General features: G+C 37.1%; 1 pseudogene; it reads right to left on the reverse strand.

The window, feature by feature from the left end:
• LOC135229044 (TGF-beta-activated kinase 1 and MAP3K7-binding protein 3-like) overlaps window positions 1-15335 on the reverse strand; it is a 69418-nt pseudogene that overhangs the window by 2806 nt on the left and 51277 nt on the right.

Here is a 15335-nt window from a genome sequence, read left to right on the forward strand (position 1 = left end):
TTTTCATGGAAACAGTACCTGCTTTGCATTCTAGAAAGTTTGTATAACATAACATTGAATTACTTAGTAATAACTGGTATGAAAAAGTTTGAGAACAAACACAACTGAAAATTCAACTATAAAAGAAATGTACGTAGACATGCCTAAATACAGAATAGTCTAAAAGACAAGAACTTAATATTAAAATTACCGAAATAAAACTTCATTGTGATCTCCCCATCTATCATCATGGGATAAAGGTCTCTTTACCAGAACTATGACTTTATGAAATAGCTCTCTTAAATTTGTAAAACCAAAATTACAACTTAAATACCACACTATTACTTATGATTTAGCAATCAAGGCTGTACCTCTAGACTGAAGGAGGTCAACTTCTTTTAGCTTACAGTTAACATTTATCTGGAGTTGTCTGTTTATGCTTCTCAATCTTGTCCTTTCCTCTGGCTAGTAAGAAAGGACCCAAAATAGCAATTGTGGGGAAGTCATTATCAAGCCCAAAATTTAAGAAATGTGTTTCATGTAAACATTCTGATTGGGTATTACCAAGAATGCTGTGTCAGTCCATAGGAGAGGATTTTTAAGAAGTCCTACAAATACAATTTTAAAGAAGAAATCAGGTAAACTGGGATCATCAAAATGGACACATATAAAGCTGTGGACTACAATGGTAGACTGTGTTCTGTCACAGAAAATGCTATTTCTTTAATCACACAGAACTGAGAATATTTTATTTTTTGTGTACTTATGGTAAGGGAAACAATAAAAACCAACCTTTAAACAGGCAATGCTTAGTTTTATCCAACTTGATGGAAACAATTACAACAGTGCAAATTTTAATGTCTGCTTACTATATGGCAGGCATGCTATATTTACCAAAAATTTTTTTGTTCTTTTCTCACTGCAATCATACAAGGTAGTTACCAATATGACCCCAAATTTATAGATGAGAAAACTGAGGCAAAAAAAGATTATTTTCCAAGGTCATAAAACTAGTAATTGGTAGAGCCAGAATTTATACAGAGATCTTCTATATATATTCTTTTCCGGTCTACTTTCTCTGGATAAAAAAAAGCAATTAATATAGCACATGTATTTGTTGTCCAACTTTGTTTTCTTCTGTCTTGATTTTTAGTCCGGCCTACCCAACAGAACTTTTAAGTGGACGGACAAGACACTGAAATTTGAGGTAACTTCTAAAATTCTCTCAAAAAATGTTTTTTATTTCCCTTGACAGTTGTAATTTCTTTCCTGTTTACATAAACAGTAAAAACTGAAGCCAAGGATTACAACCTACAGATATGAGTTTTGAAGCTTTCACTAGAGACCACTTTCATAAGACTGCTAGGGTTTAATGCAATTGGAAAGGAATATCAACTGTAAAATTTTTTTTAAAAAGTAAATACCTTTCATTATAATCCAAGTGCCAAAGCAAATATTTCAGTAAAAACTTAATATGCTTAGTAATAGTGAAAAAAAAAAAAAAGTATACCTTAGGTCACAATAATACAGAATTGTATTCTTCTAAGAGAGAATAGCAGAATAGCTGGGAACGCCCATTGAATTAGCAGATAAAAACTTTAAAATACTTGATATAATAGCAAAATGTAACAGTAGTTACAATACCATAAAATGCTACCAAAAAAAGTCAGTTATAAATCACTAGTAGCAATTACTCTTTTCTCATTCCTATGGGCAAACCATATTGACGTGTAAAAGGCAAGTCCCTCCTGTGTTATTGTTGGCTGTATAGACCTGTCTAATCTTTGGCTGAACGTAAAGCTCAAGAGTTGCTTCAGTACCAAGTTAAAAAGGTACCCAGGGGTTTCTCCGATCTCTGTCAGACCAGCAACCTGGCCTTTTTGTGTGTGTATGCGTGAATTTGAATTTCATTCTTCATTTTTTTCCTGCTCTGTCCAGGACCCTATATGGAGACTCCTGCCAGAGCAGTGATTGCATCTAGTTGTTCTGGGCTCAGTCTTGTAGAAATTGTGGTAGTTTTGGTCCATTAGTCCTTTGGACTAATCTTTCTTTTTCTTGTGTCTTTAGTTTTCTACATTATTCTTTGCTCCAGCTGGGGTGGGACCAGTAGAAGTATCTTAGATGTCTGCTTGCAGGCTTTTAAGACCCCAGTCACTACTCACAACAGTCAAATGTAGAATATTTTCTTTATAAACTATGTTATGCCAGTTCAGCTGGGTGATTCAAACTGTAATACTGTGTAAAAAGAAACCATACTTTTCCTTGTAGGATCATTTTAGGAAAGTCAAATATCTGAAGGAGTTGTTCAGTTCTACATAAGTTTGGGAGGGGGAAGAGGGGAAAGATGTTTCACTCATAATGAATAATGAAACTGAATAATGAAGTTCGGAACTAAGAAACTATTATAATACATTTTATACCTAGAAAGTATTGCATGTATACTTATGACTAAAAAAAAAGCTCTTGCCTACAGAGTAATTTCAAAACAGTGTGAACCACTAGAACTCATTAAGTTAAGAATTCATCTATAAAATTTCTATAACCCTTTTCTGATTAAACTGAGAAAAAAACTGTCTTTCAAAACCCAACCAAACCAAACCTGTTCCCTTGAGTTGATTCCTACTCATAATGACCCTACAGGACTGACTCACAGAGTTTCCAAGTAGTGTCTGGTGGATTCGAAGTGGCTACCCTTTAGTTATCAGCCACAGCTCTTAAGTATGCCACAGGGTTTCCTGTCTTTCAAAAGTCACTATCAATTATCAAAAGTATACTGTGCTTTCATGGAGAAGGAATTTCAAAGTTCACTGTGTATAATTTATAGTTCCTTGGATTTCTGTCTCTAGACTGAGAGTATTTCATATTGCTGCCAATCGGCTAAATAGCACTTTCGATTTGCTGTCTTACATTACATGCTTCTCTTTTCATGCATACATAACTTCATGTAGATCCATGTACAAACATACATATAAATTTTGACACAGAGGTCTCTAAGACACAGCATATTCTACAGCACTTAATATAATGCTTTGCAAATAGAATATCAAGATGAATGGTGATTAATATACATCTTGAATGATTATTTCACAGCTGCTCTGCAAGTGTTCGCAACCACAGATACAGCTGGTTACAAATAGTAATGCTGTAATTAGTTATATACTAATTATATAAATACATACTGCAGGATAAGAAATAAATGTTTGAAAACTTGAAGGCTGCACTATACATTTTGTAGAAAAAATCAATTCACCATTGGATAAAAAAGGGCACAGTAAAGACTACACAAGAGCAAGATAAAGCTAAGGATATCTACCATTTACTGACTACACAGCATTTACTTTATGTCAAGCACATAAATTATATTTTTATTTTGACACAAATATTATAACATGCTTGTTAAAATTCCATCCTATGCATAAGAAAACTCAAATGCAGAGAAGTTAGCGATAGCTAGTTAATGCCAGAGCTATTCTGACTCCAAAGCCTATGTGGGTGCTCTTTCTCCTCTGACATGCTGACTCAAACAAGACTCTATGAACTAATAAATTTGGGGGCTTTATTTCTTGATTAATTTTCTATATAAGTATACCTTTATGTGTGCTCCTATGGTTAAGTGCTCAACTACTAACCAAAAGTTGGTGTTTGAACCCATTCTAAGGTACCTCATTTATTCATAATTTATTATGATCCACACATTTGAATGCCTTTGTATAGTTAATAAAACAAGTAAACAAGATGGTGGTGTAAGCACCTGAATGCTCCTACCTTCCCACAACAATTACAGAAAACAAAACAAAATAGAATAAACAATGTTGTGGAACCAGTTAACTCAGACCTCTGGAAGCCAATGAAAGAGAAATAACATCTAACTGAATGCCAAAAAAAGAACAAGTTGAAAAGGCAGGAAAGTTTATCATATATGTGGTTCACCTCCCAACTTTTGTGGCAGTTAGGGCAGCTGCCATTGCTGGCTGCAAACTGCAAGCTATGAACTACATGGCCCTCTGGCTGAGGAATGTGGGGAATGAACTTAGCTTTTGTGGGCAGGTCGTTGTGTTTGAGTCTTCACATCTGTCGATGGGTGGCCAGAAGAACTGAGGAGACACAAGGTACTCACCGAATAGCCAATACCTACTCCCAGTGGATCTGAAGAAAAGTAGTTTGTATTATCTCCTGGTTTCCTGAATCAAATGGGAGCAATTTACCCTTAATGTCCCAAAAAATAGGCTTTCAGAGCTTAAAACCTGAGAAAGAGCTTTCAAAGGCTGAAATCTGAGAACAGTCTGCACTGGGAAAGTTCAAGAGTTATGATTTTAGAACTAATAAAACGAATTAAGATTTCATAAAGGTCTGGCTTTCCACCAGATTAACTACTATTTGGGAAAGAGCTCTTAGAATTATTTTGGGGCTGTGGAAGCAGATCAGACACTTAAACCAATCAATTTAGTCAATCCCTTACTGAAGGGATAAGCTGATGATCTCTCCTAGGTGGAACATGTGTACCAACCAGCTAGCATCTCCCATTCATCAACCCCACCAAGGAAGTGGGGAAACTGTCATATGTTCCAGAATATCTGGCTTGTGCCAGGCCAGTCAGTGGGAACTTATCCTCCAAGGTTCTGATTTTGCGAAGTTTGCAGAGAAGGCTTGGCCCAATAGTGCCCTGAAAGGTCCAAAAAAGTGTAAAAAGTATGATTTTAGCCTTTTGCGAATGCAGTGTCATTTGCTAGCAGAATTAAAGGGCCAGACTACAGCCAAAATCAAGTAATAACAGCAATATCTGCAGAGTGGGAAAATCAGATACTGTCTGTATTTTGCTCTTTGTTTTTCTCCCTGAGGTACAAGGATATATATCTTTTGAAACACTAGGAGGATAAGGGCTCTGAATAACAGTTCTTAATATTCATACACATTCATATCACAGCAGTGGCTGTGATAATGGGCTTACACATACCTACTATTCTGAGGATGGTACAGGACAGTCTCTTAAACAATAGTTAGAGAAGGATACTGAGCAGACAAACTATTATAGTCTTCAACAGTTAGGGAGACTATTAGAAAAATAATAAGGCACACAATTATAATTCATTAGGTAGGAGAGGATTATGAGTTCCATTGTTACCACAGTATAATACACAAATGTGACAGAAAATTACAAGGCATACAAAGAAGCAGAAAAGGAAGAGCCAACAGAAAGACCAATGTGAAGAGACAGAATTCAGCTCTATGGAAGCCCAGATAGGACAGAGGACTTTAAAACAACAACATTAAATATACTTAAATAATTGAAAGAATTCACAGGCAGAGAACTAAAGGAAATCAGGAAAGAAAGTAAGAATTTCAGTGAGGAGATAGAAGCTATAAAAAGAACCACACAGATACTGGAATTGAAGTTGACACCAACTGAATTAAAAAAAAAATACCTGGGAGGGATTTAAAAATAGATCAGGCCAGGCAGAATAAAAAATAAATGAGGTATAGGATGAGGCCATCAAAATTATTGTGTCAATAGAGAAAAGTGAAAAGGATAAAGGAAAATAAAGAAAGCCAAATGGAAGTGTGGGACACTGCCAAGAAAATCAACATATGTGTTACAGAAACCCCAGAAAGAGAAGACGGAAAGAATATTTGAAGAAATAATGGCAGAAAATTTTCCAAACCTTATGAAGGAGTTAAATCCACAAATCCAGAAAGATCAAGAACTCCAAACAGAATAAACTCAAAGAAATTTACAACATATAATCAAATTCTTGAAAACAAAAGATAAAGAGGCAATCCTAAAAACAGCAAAAAATGAGAGATTCAAGATATAAGGGATCCTCAATCAGACTAAGTGCTGCATTCTCCTCTGAAACTCTGGAAACTAGAAGGTAACTGAACCACATATAAAAAATAATGAGACCAAAAGAAAAAAGAACTGTCAACCAAGAATTTTCTATCAAGCAAAACAGTCCTTCAAAAATTAGGATAAAATTAAGACTTTTCTAGGTAAGCAAAAGCTGAGGAATTTACCACCAGACCTGCCTTGCAAGCAATGCTGAAAGGAGTTCTTCAGATGTAAAGGAAATGACACAAGACAACTTCTCAATGTTGGGGGGCAGGGAGAGACCTCCAAAAAAAATTATATCATGGGCAAATAAAAGGGCCACTCTTATGGTATTTTCAGTTAGTAACTTTAGTTAAACAATACTGAATATATCATCAACTGCCCGAAGACCAAACAAGTAAGTCTTAAAAGTATGGCTATAATGCTTCTTAGAAGTGAGGATGGTAAGGCTTCATCTTGCTTATACTGGGCGTATTATCAGAGGGATCAATCATTGGAGAAGGATATCATACATGGTAAAGTAGTGGGTAAGTGAAAAGAAAGGAAGATTCTTAATAAGATGGACTGACGCAGTGGCTGTGATAATGGGCTTACACATACCTACTATTCTGAGGATGGTACAGGACCAAGCAGCATTTTGATCTGTTATAAATAGAATTGTTATGAGTCAGAACTAACTAGATGACTCTTAAAAACTTTAGCTGTTACGTTCCTCAAGCTTTATAATGACAAGTGAACCAGAAATAAGCATAAATTTACAGACACATGATGTATAAAGATGTGATTGATAACAACAAAGAGATGGCAGGGAATAGAGAAGCAGTATAAGAATATATTACCAAAGTTAAATTGGTATCAAGTTAAACCACATTGCTGTAAGTTTAATGAGTTAAATGTAATTTTCATGTTAACAACAAAAAACATATCTAGAAAATATACACAGGAGGTAAGGAAATCAAAAGGGCTCAATAGAAAATAACAACTAAATATAAATCATAACAAAGTACAGGAAAAGAGGGACAAAGATGGTATGACCCACAAAAAACAATCAGCAAAATGACAGAAATAAATCCTTATTTACTGGTAATTATTGTAAATGTAAATATACTAAATGTCCCAAACACAAGACAAAGAACTGTAGAATGAATAGAAAAACACATTCAACAAGATGCAGCCTCTAAGAGACTCATCTTAGAAGCAGCATGTGAATAGATCCTGTTTTTCTAGAAACAGACTAAAAGTGAAAGAATGGAAAAGAAAAAAACCCATGCAAAGAGTAACCAAAACAGAGTAATCAAACCAACACATTGCTGTCAGACAAAATAGACTTTCAGTCAAAAGTCTCTTAGAAAAGACTAAGAAGTGGGCTTCTAAGAAGATGGCAGAATGAGAGGAGTAAGCATCCAACCTCCCCTACAAGAACACAGACCATCCAATAAAAATTCTTTACCAGACCCAGAAAAACCTGTGAAGATGAGCAGACGATGGCTAGAGATACTGGCAGAGGGTCCTAGTCAGGAAAAAGAATAATAAAAGGTATGAAAAAACTTCCTATGTGGTCTCTGCACGTTCCCATAGGGTACCACAAATCCATGGACCACACTGGCACTACTCCCCTTAGGACCTACAGATCCAGAGGGATTTGTACTCCAGTTCTGGTTATCCACTAGCCCCCAGAGACCACACAGTCTATTTGTGCACAGGATTACATTCTCTGGCAAGGACTGACAAAACAGATCTCCTTTCTGAACGATTTGAGGTCTTTCATCCGCTAGTCCCCCAACACCTCTTACACATTATGGCTGCAACTCCAGTCAGCCGGTGCCTTGACTTGAGGTGGGAGAAGGAACCAACTTGTGGAGGGAGACAAGAGGGCTCTCACACAGCAGGACAGGAGACTTTCAACTGGGAAGGCAGAACTCTTTAGAGCACCTTGTTTATAATTTGAGTGGACTGGACTCCATAAAAGGTCATAAAGGACAGCAAAGCAGTGATTTGCTTGATGTTGTCCCACAGTTCCATTAATTTGTGTTCAGTGTTCTTGAGCCGTCTACCTTGTTCTTCAGCCATTAAAATTTTGATTACATTATGTTCTAATTTGCTGATTCTTTCTTCTACTTGTTCAACTCTGTTACTCAAACCTTTCGTTGACTTTCTCATTTCAGTTATTGTCTCTTTCAGTTGCAGTATTTCTGTCTGTTTTCTTTTATGGAATCTGTCTCTTTATATTTTTAGTTTGTTTATTCATTGTTTTATTTCCTTTAGTTTTTTGTATATATTTTCCTTTAGTTCTTTGAGCTTGTTTAATACTGTTTTATTGTTTTCCCCTATTTTGTTAATTACTTGGGATTCCATAGATATATCTCTCCTTTCATCTTGTTCATTTGGGTGAGCCCTTTTCTCAGTATTCTTATTCTGTTTTGTTGAGCTCAGGACATTTGATTTTTGCTTGATGATAGCTTTTGCATTTTCCCTGTTATTGACAGCACTGTTATCTTGAAGAAACACTTAGGTGGTCAAAATCATCTAATTCCCACTCCCTCTACTCTAGATCAGGTTTTCAGAAATGAGAACTGTATGAAATTTTGTGTCCACTAAAGGTCACAGCTTACATTCCTTAGTGCTCACTCAAGTTCAACAAAAATTACAAGGGACAGGAGAAAATCATTCATTTAAGATAACATATGGAAGATGTTTTTGGAGGCCAGGTTAAGGAGAAAAAAGAGGACTTGCAAAGAACAATATTAAATATATTGAAAGAATCCAAAGAACACACAGAAAATGAACTAAGATAAGGAAACAAAATAAAATCCTAAATAAGGAGACAAAGATAAGAAAAATAACCAAATACAAGCAATGGCATTTGGGAATAAAAAAAATTTAATTAGAAAATGCAAGAGAGGGTTTCAACAATAGATTTGAGCAGACAGAGGACAGAATAAGTGGACTAGAGGACATTGTAACTGAACTTATTAAAGCTCAGTAGAAACAAGAGAAAAGAACAAAGCCTAATGAAACTATGGTACACAATCAAGAAATCCAACATTAGGATGATTGAAGTCCCAGAAGAAGAAGACAGAAAGAAAGCAATTGAAAGAATATTCCAAGATACGACAAAAATTTCCAGATCTAAATAGGGACTTGAATCTGCAAATACAAGAAGCTAGATGTATACTCCATGTGTAATGAATGTAAAGAGGTCTGCACAAAGACAAATTGAAATCAAATTCTTGAAAACCAAAGACAAGGAGAGACTTCTGAAAACAGCAAGAAAACAAAACAATAACAAAAAACCCCAACAGATTATAACATATAAAGGGTCTTCAATAAGATTAATTGCAAATTTATCATTAGAGACCCTGGAGGCTGGGAGTTAACAGAAAGATATATCTAAAGTACTGGAAGAAAAGAACTGTCGACCAAGAATTCTTTACCTAGCAAAATCTTCCTTCAAAGATGAGGGTAAAATCAAGATATTCCCAGATAAAAACTACTGAAATCTGTTACCAGATAGGCTTTGTAAGCATTACTGGTAGGAGGCTTTCAGATAGAAAGAAACTCTTACTAGGCAAATACTCAAAGCTGCATATTGCTATGGATAAATTAAGTGGTTAAAATCTATAAGCGCTGTAACAAAAACTGCATAAAAAATAAATACAAAATGGACCTAACAAACATAGGACCTAAAATGACACCTAGAGTCATAACAACAGAGATAGGAGAGGGAGGAGTAAAACAGTAATAATTTTTGTAAGTTAATGTTGTATGTTACTTGTTTGTGTGCTAAATGTTGGTATGAGGCTAAAATAAGATGCTGGAAATATAACTTGTTAAATGGAATTTTTATGGTAACGACTAAGAAAGTATACAGCGAAGGGAAGAAGGAACAATAAAAAAGACTCAACATAAAAAAAGCAACTAGGAGACTTCCAGCCAACATGGCACCATAGACAGAAGCACCACGCTGTCCCTCTACAGCAAAGACCCAAAAAAACGAAGTAAAACAGAGACAAATGTCATTCCTGGAACCTGAAGTGTCAAATGAAGAGACAAAGAACTCAGCCAAGCACTGAATGGAATAAGAAACTGATAGAGGACAGAGAGTAGAGATAACCTGTGAAGGGTCCCATACTAATGCAGCATGGATCCACCACCTTGGACTCCTGCTTGGAATTGGCAGAAAAGGAGCATGGGAAAGTAGCTTCACAAAACTCCCAGCAGGAGACGGAGTATCCAGTAGCCTGCAATACACGCTTTCCCACCCCCCATTCTCTCCATGCTACTCTACCTCTGAGCTTGCTGGCTGGCTCTGGTGGCTTGGCCAGCCAAGAAGTGCAACATCAGCGCTGCTAGGATTCACCCTACCCACATCGGAGATCGGTGGAGAGGGAGTATGGGAAAGCAGCTTCCCGAAGTTCCTGGCAGGAGACAGAGCACCTGATCACAAGCAATATACGCTTTCCTAACGCCTGCACTACTTCCTCCCCCCTTTTGCCTCCTCTGCTCCCTGCCAGCCACAGTCTTTTGGCTGGGAGGTAACTGCTTTAGCCTCAGGCTGCTTGGATTCACCCTGGCCACACTGGCTGGGCTTCTGAGCTGGTGTTGGTTCTTTTCATCTCTTTTGGTTTCTTCTGTGCCTCCTACCACCTCTCCTTCCTTTCTCTGGAACATCTGGCTCTGTGTGCCATGTTTGATTCTTCTTGAAAGGCTGTGAAGCCATGCTCTACTGGGGAACCATGTCCCCGGCCCGCAACATCATGCTGATGGGATCTCTGGGGCTTTTTTTTTCCTTGTTCTGTTTTGTTTGTTTTCTTTTTCTTTTCACAGCTTGGGAGCCCATTCTAGCTGCTGAACTGCATGGCTTAGGAGCCACTCCCCCAATCTGTGCAGCTGGTGAAGGTGGGATCCTTGGGGGCATTCTTTCTTTCTTTTCCTTTTTTGTCTCTTTTCCCCTTTCTGTCTTTCCTCGCTTCTCAGTTCTCATACTTATCTTCTTTTCCTGTCTCCTGAATACCTGGTGCTGTGTGACATCTATACCCCCTCTAGCCAGGCTATACCGTGCAGCCTGGGAGCCACTTCCGCGGTGTTAGCAGCCCCATTGGTGGGATTCCGGAACTCCTGGGGGCTTTTCTTTTCCAAAATGTTATCTAGTTTTTTTTTCTTTCTATTTACCTTTTTCTTTTCTTTTTGCTTTTCTCCATTTCTCAGTTTCTTTTCTCTTCACTCCAATGACAGTCTCCCTCAGCACTCTTTTTTTCTTTCTTTCTTTGCGTGTTTGTTTTTAGCTCCTGTTTCTCTTTCCTTTCTCTTTTCTTTCCCATACCCCTATTAGCTTCACACATCACAACCTACCCCCTATTTCCTGCCTATCTGCACCAGTGCTGAACATCACATACCCAAGCAGCACAGGCTCAGCCTACTGGAACCTGCCCAGCACTGATTTCTGGCCCACCCTGTCAGTCCTAGTACATGCCACAAACAACCCATCTCAGCCCCTCCCTTTCACCTGGACCTGCCCTGCTGCACCATAGCTCATTAATTGGCCCTGCCCATTGGACAAGAAGGTGAAAAGTGTTGTGGCTACAGATGAGGAAACAACAAAGAATGCACAGCCCGTCTGCTCAGACATAACCAAAGAAAACAACAAAGCAGGACAAAACAAACAAATCTACAATCAAGAATTGAAGACAATAACTACTGAATGTCCCAGAAGACAGCAGACTATATCAAAACATATATAAAAAAAATAGGACAGGATGGTTCCAGTAAGGGTCCAAAATAAAACACCAGGTGACTTTTCAGTAGAAGAAAAGGCACTGGAACTACCTGACAGGGAATCCAAATCTCTAATATTCAGAGCAATCCAGGAGTTGAAGCAAACAGCAGACAAAAATGAGGAAAAAATAGACAAATTTATTGAAAAGGCAGACAAATTCATGGAAAATACAGACAAAAAAATGGAACAATTCAGGAAAGTGATACAGGAACAAAATGCCAAAATAAACTCACAACTAGAAATCATGCAAAAACAACAATTAGAAATCCAAAAGATAAAGAACAAGATTTCAGAAATGGGCAGTGTCATAGAAGGGCTGAGGAGCAGGTTCGAAATGATGGAAGACAGAATCTGTGAAATTGAAGACAAACACTTAGATACAACTCTACTTGAGGAAAAATCAGAAAAAAGAACAAAGAAAAATGAAGAAACTAAGAATTATGTGGGGTACAATCAAAAGCAAAAATTTGCGAGTGATCGGAACTCCAGAAAAGGGAGAGAAATGGAAAACATAGAGAAGATCATTCAAGAATTGCTTACAGAGAACTTCCCTAATATCATGAATAATGAAAAGCTGACCATCCAAGAAGTTCAACAAACCCCATATAGGGTAGACCTCAAAAGAAAAACACCAAGGCATATCATAATCACACTTGCTAAAACCAAAGATAAAGAAAAAATCCTGTGAGCCGCTCAAGAAAAACCAAAAGTCACATACAGGGGAGGAACAATAAGACTAAGCTCTGATTATCAGGCAAAAACCATGCAGGCAAGAATGCAATGGGATGACATACATAAAACCTTGAAAGAAAAGAATTGCCAACCAAGAATAATATATTCTGCAAAACTTTCGTTCAGACATGATGGTGAAATTAGGACATTTCTAGATAAACAGAAACCAAGGGAATATGTAAAAACCAAACCAAACGTACAAGAATTATTAAAGACAGTCCTTCAGTCTGAGAACAAACAATATCAGACCACAGCCTGAATATAGGAGGCAAGATTGTACCAGCCAGATACCAACATAGGAAATGAACTCTCAAGGACTATCTAAAACCAAAACAATTGCAACAGGAACCAGAGAGGTTAATCTATAAATGACCACAATGTCAGAACAATAAAAGACAGAATACATGGTATAGGTCTAGAACTTTCTAGTGGAGAGAAACGCAAGGCGATACCAAGTAATAGTAGACTGGTTCAAACCTAGGAAGACAAGGGTGAATTTCAAGGTAACCACAAAGAAAGTTAACAACGGTACTAATCAAAATAAAGAAGGAAAACATAAAGTCTCGTTAAAACAAAATCTGCAAAAAGCAACTAAACGCAGTAAATAACGAAAGTATGGGAATTATAGGACAAAGAAGATACAAGACAAACCAAACACAATTAGTAGAATGAATGAAGTAGGTACTTAGTTTTTAATAATTACCTTGAATATAAATGATTTAAATTCTCCACTCAAAAGGCTGAGAATGCACCCACACACATCAGGGGCCTGAAAACTTGTGACTTACCCCATTCTACCTAGCCACCCATGACAGGGGTCTAAGAATAGGTGGTGCCTCCTAGTCCCTATAGCCAAGACATCGGCTGCCCAAAATCTGGCTGCAAAACCCAACCATCTATGTGCACTAGGGGACAAGGACACACCGTCCAACTAGGCACTCATGTACAGGCATCAGCCCCCAACCTTGCTCAGCACGTAATCCCCTACTGCAGCCAAATACCTGTGTCTGTTCCAATCATGCCTATGTAGTCTGCCCATCTAGGACTTTAGGTGAGAGCCTGCACCGCACACTCAATGACTGATGACCTGGACGCCTGAGCTGAATACCTGTAAAAAAGTAAAAGGACTCCTGGGTTCACACAACTAGTAGCAACTCCAGCCACCTGGTGACAGGATGTGAGAGCTTCAAAGGCACCAAAAACCAAAGTAGCTTACACCCCAACCTATCTGGGTGTATCAAAACAAGAAGCCAGGACATGGTAAGCAAACATTCAATAAATAAATGTAACAATTTATTGATGGCTCAGAGATAACAGCCAGTATCAAATCACATCAAGAGGCAGACAATGATGGCTCCAGCAAGTGACCAAAACGAAGGACCAGGAAACCTCCTGGAGGGAAATAAGATCTTGGAATTACTGGAGGTAGAAGTCAAAAGATTAATATACAGAACTCTTCAAGACATCAGGAAGGCCAAAACTCAACCAACCAAGGATCATACAAAGCAATAGAGGAATTTAGGAAAGTTATACAAAAGCAGAATGACAAATTTAACAGGCTGGTAGAAATCATAGAGACAGAAAATGGAAATCCAAAATATTAACAATAAAATTTTAGAATTAGGCAAATCAGTAGAAAGTTGCAGAATCAGAATTGAGGAAATGAAAATCAATATTAGTGAGACTGAAGATAAAACAGGAAAAATCTGATAGAAGAATTAAAAAAACAAACTCTAAGGATTATGTGGGATGCTATCAAGAGGAATACCTCACGAGAGACTGGAGTACCTGAACGGGGGGATAACAAGAAATATAGAGGGAATTGTTAAAGATTTGCTAGCAGAAAACTTCTCTGGTATCGTGAAAGATGAGAAGATAATCTGTCCAAGAAGCTCATCAAACCCCACACAGGGTAGATTCCAAAAGAAAGTTACAAAGACACATTATAATCAAACTTGCCAAAACCAAAGACAAAGAGAGAATTTTAAGAGCAGCTAGGGATAAACGAAAAGTCATCTACAAAAGGAAGTCAATAAGGCTAAGCTCTGACTACTCAGCAGAAACCTTGCAGGCAAGAAGGCCATAGGATGACATATATAAAACCTTGAAAGAAAAGAATCTCTAGCCAAGAATTATATATTTAGAAAAACTGTATCTCAAATATGAACACAAAATTAGGGCATATCCATAAAACAGAAGTTAAGGGAATTTGTAAAAACCAAACCAAAATTACAAGAAATACTAAAGGTAGTCCTCTGGCCAGAGAACTGATAAAATCAGAACTAACAATGCAAGACTAGAACACAGGACAGAACAATCAGATTCCAATCCAGATAGGGAAGTCACAAAAATAAGTCAATGCTAAAACACTGAAAATAAGGAAACAGATGTCAATATGTAAAAGGTGACAACATTAAAACAAAAAAGAGGGACTAAATAGTGCAGTCATAGGACTTTCTCATGGAGAGGAAGATAAGGTGATATCAAGAAATTAAAGATTGGTTTAAACTTAGAAAAATAGAAGTAAAGTTTAAAGTAAGCACAAAGGAAACTAAAAAAAGCACATCAAAAAAAAAAAACTCAGCAAATACAAAATCAGCAACAATGACAAAGGTGAAATTACATAAAGAAAAATGACTAAGCAAAGAAAATAGTGGAACAAAGAAACTGTGAACACACACAAAAAAGAAATAAATGAAAATGACAGCAGTAAACTTATACCTATCAATAATTAAACTAAATGTAAATGAACTAAATGTACCAATAAAGAGAGAGTGGCAGAATGGATCAAAAAAAAAAAAAAAAAGATCTGTCGATATGTTGCCTGCAAGAGACACACCTTAGACTCAAAGGCACAAACTAAAACTCAAAGCCTGGAAAAAAAAATATATCAAGCGAACAACAATCAAAAAAGAACAGCACTGGCAATATCAATCCCTGACAAGATAGACTTTAAACAAAATCCACCACAAAGGGTAAGGAAGGACACTATACAATGACTAAAGGATCAATATAGCAGGA

This window comes from Loxodonta africana, chromosome Y (assembly GCF_030014295.1).
Source record: "Loxodonta africana isolate mLoxAfr1 chromosome Y, mLoxAfr1.hap2, whole genome shotgun sequence".
NCBI lineage: Eukaryota > Metazoa > Chordata > Mammalia > Proboscidea > Elephantidae > Loxodonta > Loxodonta africana.